Source organism: Sinocyclocheilus anshuiensis, unplaced genomic scaffold, assembly GCF_001515605.1.
Source record: "Sinocyclocheilus anshuiensis isolate Anshui unplaced genomic scaffold, SAMN03320099.WGS_v1.1 scaffold1948, whole genome shotgun sequence".
NCBI lineage: Eukaryota > Metazoa > Chordata > Actinopteri > Cypriniformes > Cyprinidae > Sinocyclocheilus > Sinocyclocheilus anshuiensis.
This window is the reverse complement of record NW_015555827.1, coordinates 14,454-20,115: the sequence shown is the minus strand read 5'-3', so window position 1 is coordinate 20,115 and position 5,662 is coordinate 14,454. Positions and strand designations below refer to the sequence as shown.

Below are 5,662 nucleotides of genomic sequence, written 5' to 3'. Positions count from 1 at the left end.
GACTTGACTCATGACGATCAACTGTGACTAGACCTGACTCATGACGATCAGTTGTGACTTGACTAGACTCAGGAAGATCAGCTGTGACTTGACTTGACTCAGGAAGATCAACTGTGACTTGACTTGCCTCATGAAGATCAGCTATGACTAGACTTGACTCAGGAAGATCAGCTTTGACTTGACTTGACTCATGACGATCAACTGTGACGTGACTTGACTTGCCTCATGACGATCAACGGTGAATTGACTTGATTCAGGATTGGCAGCTGTGACATAACGGGGCGCTGTTGTGTCCGCCATTTTGTGAGCGTGCTCTAGTGTGGCAGCCATTACACGAGTGAGTGCAGGGTCGCGTTCCTCCATGACACCCACAGTGAACGTTGAACCAACAGTCAACAAAGCATAGTCCATAAACTGACTGAGAGATGAGCGGGGACCTTCATGGATTAAACGTGATTTGAGCGGCTGATTAATGCCCTCACAAAAGAAGTCTATGAGTACACAGCCTGGCAGATCTGAATAATGAGCGATGGCTAAATACTCTTGAATATAGCCTTCCAGCGATCGAGTGCCCTGTCTAAGGGCTAACAATATTCTTGTCGTGTCCATACCTGGTCAATGTCCATCCGAGAAGCTGCTGGATCCTTGGTGGGCCGAGTATTCTGTTACAGAGGGAACAGAGGAAGCGTGCGGATCCATTTGCAAAGCTTTATTCTTAAACATGGTCAAAATAGGCAAGGGTCAGACAATGGCACACAGGTATATCGAGGGCAAGACAAGCGTAATCCAAAGCGGGCGTGGTCGATCGGTGGCTAACAGTATCCAGAGGGCTTGACAAGAGGGGTAATCCGACAACATGAGCAATAGTCCAGGCAGGATGCAAACACAGTCCGAACAGCAAGACGAAAGGGATAATCCAAGACAGGTTAATAATTCCAGGGCAGGCAGCCGACAGACAGGATGAGATAAACAGACTGGAATCAAGACACCGGTAAAACAAGACTAAACTAGATTCAGAAAACTAGGACAGGAAACTGATTCCCGTAAAGTGCTACCACTTAGAGGGCGATAAACGCAAATAATACTCGGCGATCTGAACGAGGAAGTCCAGGGCTTATAAAGCGTGTCTGATTGGATTCAGCTGTGTGTGTGTAATCATTGCATTCAGCTGTGTGTGTGTAATCAGTGCAATGGATGATGGGAACTGTAGAATGTAACAGTCTGTGTGGTGTGAGAGTCAATGTAGTGAGCGTGTGACCTCTGGTGGTGAGTGAACGGAAGTTCATAGACTGGATTCGTGACAATAACACATTAAACTTTTTTTTTTTATTCATGTCAAAGCACATCAGCATGTTGAAACTTTGCATGCATGTTCATGACCCTAAATGAGAAAAAGTCACAAAAGTTCAAGAAAAACAACATAGGTTTAATAGTATTTCAGACAGATTTTAAAAATAAATTATAGCTCATTTTTACCATCTTTGGCTGACAAAATATTTTTCTATATTGAAATTAATGGGGGAAAGCTAAATTTTTAGCTCCATAGGATAGTAAAAATCTAAAATAACAAAATATAACCAATAAATGTTATTATGTTGTGTCTGTAGAGCTGCCGTAGGACATTAAAATAGGTGGGTCAAACTGACCAGGGAACAGTACGGTTTTTTGTACGACAATTAAAAGTATGACAATTTTTGTGGACGTCAAACTTTGCATGCATGTTCATGACCTTAAATGAGAAAAAGTCACAAAACTTCAAGAAAAAAAAAACAAAAAAAAACATAAGTTAACTGATATTTCCAAAAACTTAAAAATCAAATCGGGTCAAATTGACCCAGAACAGTACATAAGGGTTATACAAATGGTAATCCATACACCAAAAAAAAAACATGGTTACTACACTTCAATAAAAGCATGGTTAATTTTCGTAAGGGGTGGTCTGTGGCCTACTAATTTAAATAATTATTTGTTTAAAATTATATGTGAGCAGTTTTAATTATTAATAATTTGATTTGTTATTCTAAATAAACATAGTAGGCAAAGTCATCCATCAGATTTTCATAGGAAAGAAGGATAAAATGTTGTGCTGCAACACACGTGCAGCACGTTATATCCATGTTATACTGCAACAAGTATGTTTGCTGTTGCTTTTTATGTGAATGGAAGCCATTCTCAGCATAGAAGCTGTCATGACAAACCTTCAAAACTTACAATCTGTTTGATCATTTAATTTAAAAAAAGCCATGTGATGAACTGCATGATTACCGGCCTTTATTAGCCAATGTTCTGTAATAGCAGTTGCTCTTTGAAAAAAAAAAAAGTGGATTAATTTTTGCACCTATTACATTGATAAATTCTTGTTGTAAAGGTTATTATTACATTTAGAAACTTGGTCTTCTATTTTCTGTTGTAATACCTGGTTCCTAACTGAGTTTGTGTTTCCTTGCAGAAATCAAAGGAGGAGGCTGTGTACGAAAATGTGCCCCAAAAAAGATGATGAAATCTGTATCTACTGGAACTGATATTAGAGCTCATACAGATTCCTTAATGTATCTGTATTATGTTATTTAATGCTTGTTTTCTTGTTACTATGCTCTGCTGGACATTTTGGCAATAGCACAAGCGCACCATTGCTCTCTAGTGTTTAAAGCAGAAACTTGCCTCTCTAAAGACAAGAACTTCTAAAATGGCAGTTGATTAAACTTTAAGTTCATATTGCTAAGGACTGAGTTGCTTAAAACTTTCATGACAATCTAACAGATTGCAGCCATTATGAGACGAGTCTCTTTACAAAAATATAATTTACAAAACTTATTTACAAAAATATGTACTACCATTTAACATCATTCTGTTGGTTTATCATGATACAATTTCAAAATCCTGTAGAAAACAGTTGAATATTATGATACATATGCATATTAATACATAAAATGCATATTGTTGTTTTACCAGTAAATGTTAAATCTCTCTTTTTTTTTTTAAACATTAAGAAATATTCTTTATAGCAGTGAAATGCTTATTCAGAAGTCAGAAAATATAACAATAGAAAAAAATATTTGGCATTTTGTTGCAGTTTCTATCCAGTCTTTATTTCCAACAAAATCACGTATTTATTGGTAATACATACTATTTGATATGTAAAAAGTAGTATAAATTTTACTTTTTAAATTAAGAAATCAGATTTTTTTTTTCAAGTTTTTGTTACTATCTTTGACTATAATATGCAGAAAAAAAAGATCAGATTTTGGCTGGATTTGAGAAAAACTGAGAAGCGTCCAGAAATCTTGTAAATCAAGTTGCAAAATGTTTATCTTGGAAGAATATCACTGCATGGAGACACAAAGAATTATTTACACACAAATGTGAATTAGATTTATACTAGAATCATTGCACTTATTGGTGAAATAATTAGGCTTTGTGGAGTGCAGCAAGCTTTTCAGGTATTTCTTCAGTGAAAAAGAGCTGCTTGTCCATCTTCAGACCCTGTCCCTCAGTTCGCTGCAATCCCAGGTTCATGTATTTATTATACTTGTCATACACAGGCCAGTGCACAAGACTGGGATCATTTGGAGAGCTGTGGAAATAAAATAATTATTTAAGGAATAAAAGGTCATCAGTAACAGATCCTAATACTCTGTCCAGCAACTGATGCACCACTCACCCAACATGAATAAAGTTAGCCCAGTATCCCATGACAGTTGTTCATAGCTGGTTTTCCTCTTCAGGGGTGTTCCTGTGGAGAGATGATATCCATAACCAAAGAGTTGATATCCATAACTACATCACCACTTTACTATTTTAATTTCTGTTTCAATCATTTGAAGTTTCAAACCATTATACCCTTACCCCATGGAAATTTGTCCAGTATAAATGCTCAGTATCATAATAATTTGCCAAGACAAACAAGTTCTTAGATTTGCATACCTACTTTGATATGGCCATCTCAAAAGCAGGCCCCAAAAACAAATCCAATATCATCAGCATGGTCACCTTTCACAAAGCTGGGTCTGAGATCTTTGAATATACTTGACCGGTGCTGGAACTCATACGTATACACAAGAACAGCAGCATCTGTGAAATTAGAATGTAGAATCATGAAAAATAATAAAGCAAGCCAACAGTCAAACATCACTGAAGGTACCAACCTCTGTGGTAAGATGCAACAGTAATTGGTCTTTTGGAAAATTGGTCTTTTGGCAAGATGGCGCCGCACATGGCAGCGCCGGTGCTTGGCACTCCAGCAGTTTTAGTGTTTTTGTTAGTTTTTCCTGTTTTTTTGTTTCTCAAACACAATCAGTTTTACCAGGGATGAACTGCTGAACATTTGGCAGAACACACCACTAAATCTTCTACTGGTTTTCGACTATTCGGACGTTTTGCTGAACATTGTAGTTGGCGGAGCAGCGGCGCTGTTCAGATGCTTCAGGACACGCAGACGGGGACGCGAGCTGGCGTGCTCATTAAGCTTAGACAGTGCAGATTTCAAACAGCGCTGCCTAGCATCCATCTGGCGAATCTCCGCTCTCTACCCAACAAAATGGACAAACTCCTTCTGCTCTCCTGGAAATATAAGGATTTTTCTAACTCTGCTGCTCTGTTTCATGGAAACCTGGCTGAATGACGCCATCCCGGAGAGCGCTCTTCATCTGCCGGGCTTCCAGCAGTTCAGAGCGGACCGCGACACAGAATCAACAGGGAAATCGCATGGCAGCGGGACATGCTTTTACATCAGTGAAAAGGTGGTGTACAGTCTTAACAGCGTTAAAGAACATATGCTGTCCCGATCTAAAAGCGATTTTCGTCAACTGTAAGCCTTTCTATTCACCGCGGGAGTTCTGCTTGTTCATTCTCATAAGTAATTACATTCCTCCGCAAGCACACCTGAGCCTGGCTTTACAGAAACTTGCTGATCAAATCACAGACACAGAACAACAACACCCAGACTCTGTTATATTTCAACAGATCACTGGAGCTGTGCGAAGTCCCTTCCTGCTTCAAACGCTCCACCATCATCCCCGTCCCAAAGAAACCCAAAATTACTGGACTTAATGACTACAGACCTGATGCTTTAACGTCTGTGGTCATGAAGGCATTTGAAAAACTGGTTTTGGCTTATCTGAAGAACATCACTGGATCCTTACTGGACCCCTTGCAGTTTGCTTACCGAGCAAATAGGTCTGTAGTCAACATGGGACTGCACTTCATATTGCAACATCTGGACAAAACAGGGACTTATGTGAGGATCCTGTTTGATGACTTCAGTTCGGCCTTCAACGCCATCATCCCAACATTCCTCCAGACCAAACTAACCCAGCTCTCTGTTCCTAGCTATATATGTCAATGGATCACCAGTTTTCTGACAGATGGGCAACAGCTAGTGAGAATTGGTAAATTCACATCCAACAGCCGCACCATCAGCACTGGCACTCCTCAGGGTTGCGTCCTCTCCCCACTGCTCTTCTCCCTGTACACCAACGACTGCACCCCTAAAGACCCCTCTGTCAAGCTCCTGAAGTTTGCGGACGGCACTACAGTCATCGGCCGCATCAAGGACTGAGACGAGTCTGCTTACAGACAGAAGGTTAAAGAGCTGGCTGTCTGGTGCAGTCACAACAACCTGGAGCTGAACACACTCAAAACAGTGGAGATGATAGTGGACTTC

At 39.8% G+C, this 5,662-nt stretch overlaps 1 pseudogene; it reads right to left on the bottom strand.

Moving 5' to 3' along the window:
• Nucleotides 1-3,408: 3,408 nt before the first annotated feature.
• On the bottom strand, nt 3,409-4,215 carry LOC107675322 (carboxylesterase 5A-like; annotated as a pseudogene).
• Nucleotides 4,216-5,662: the final 1,447 nt, after the last annotated feature.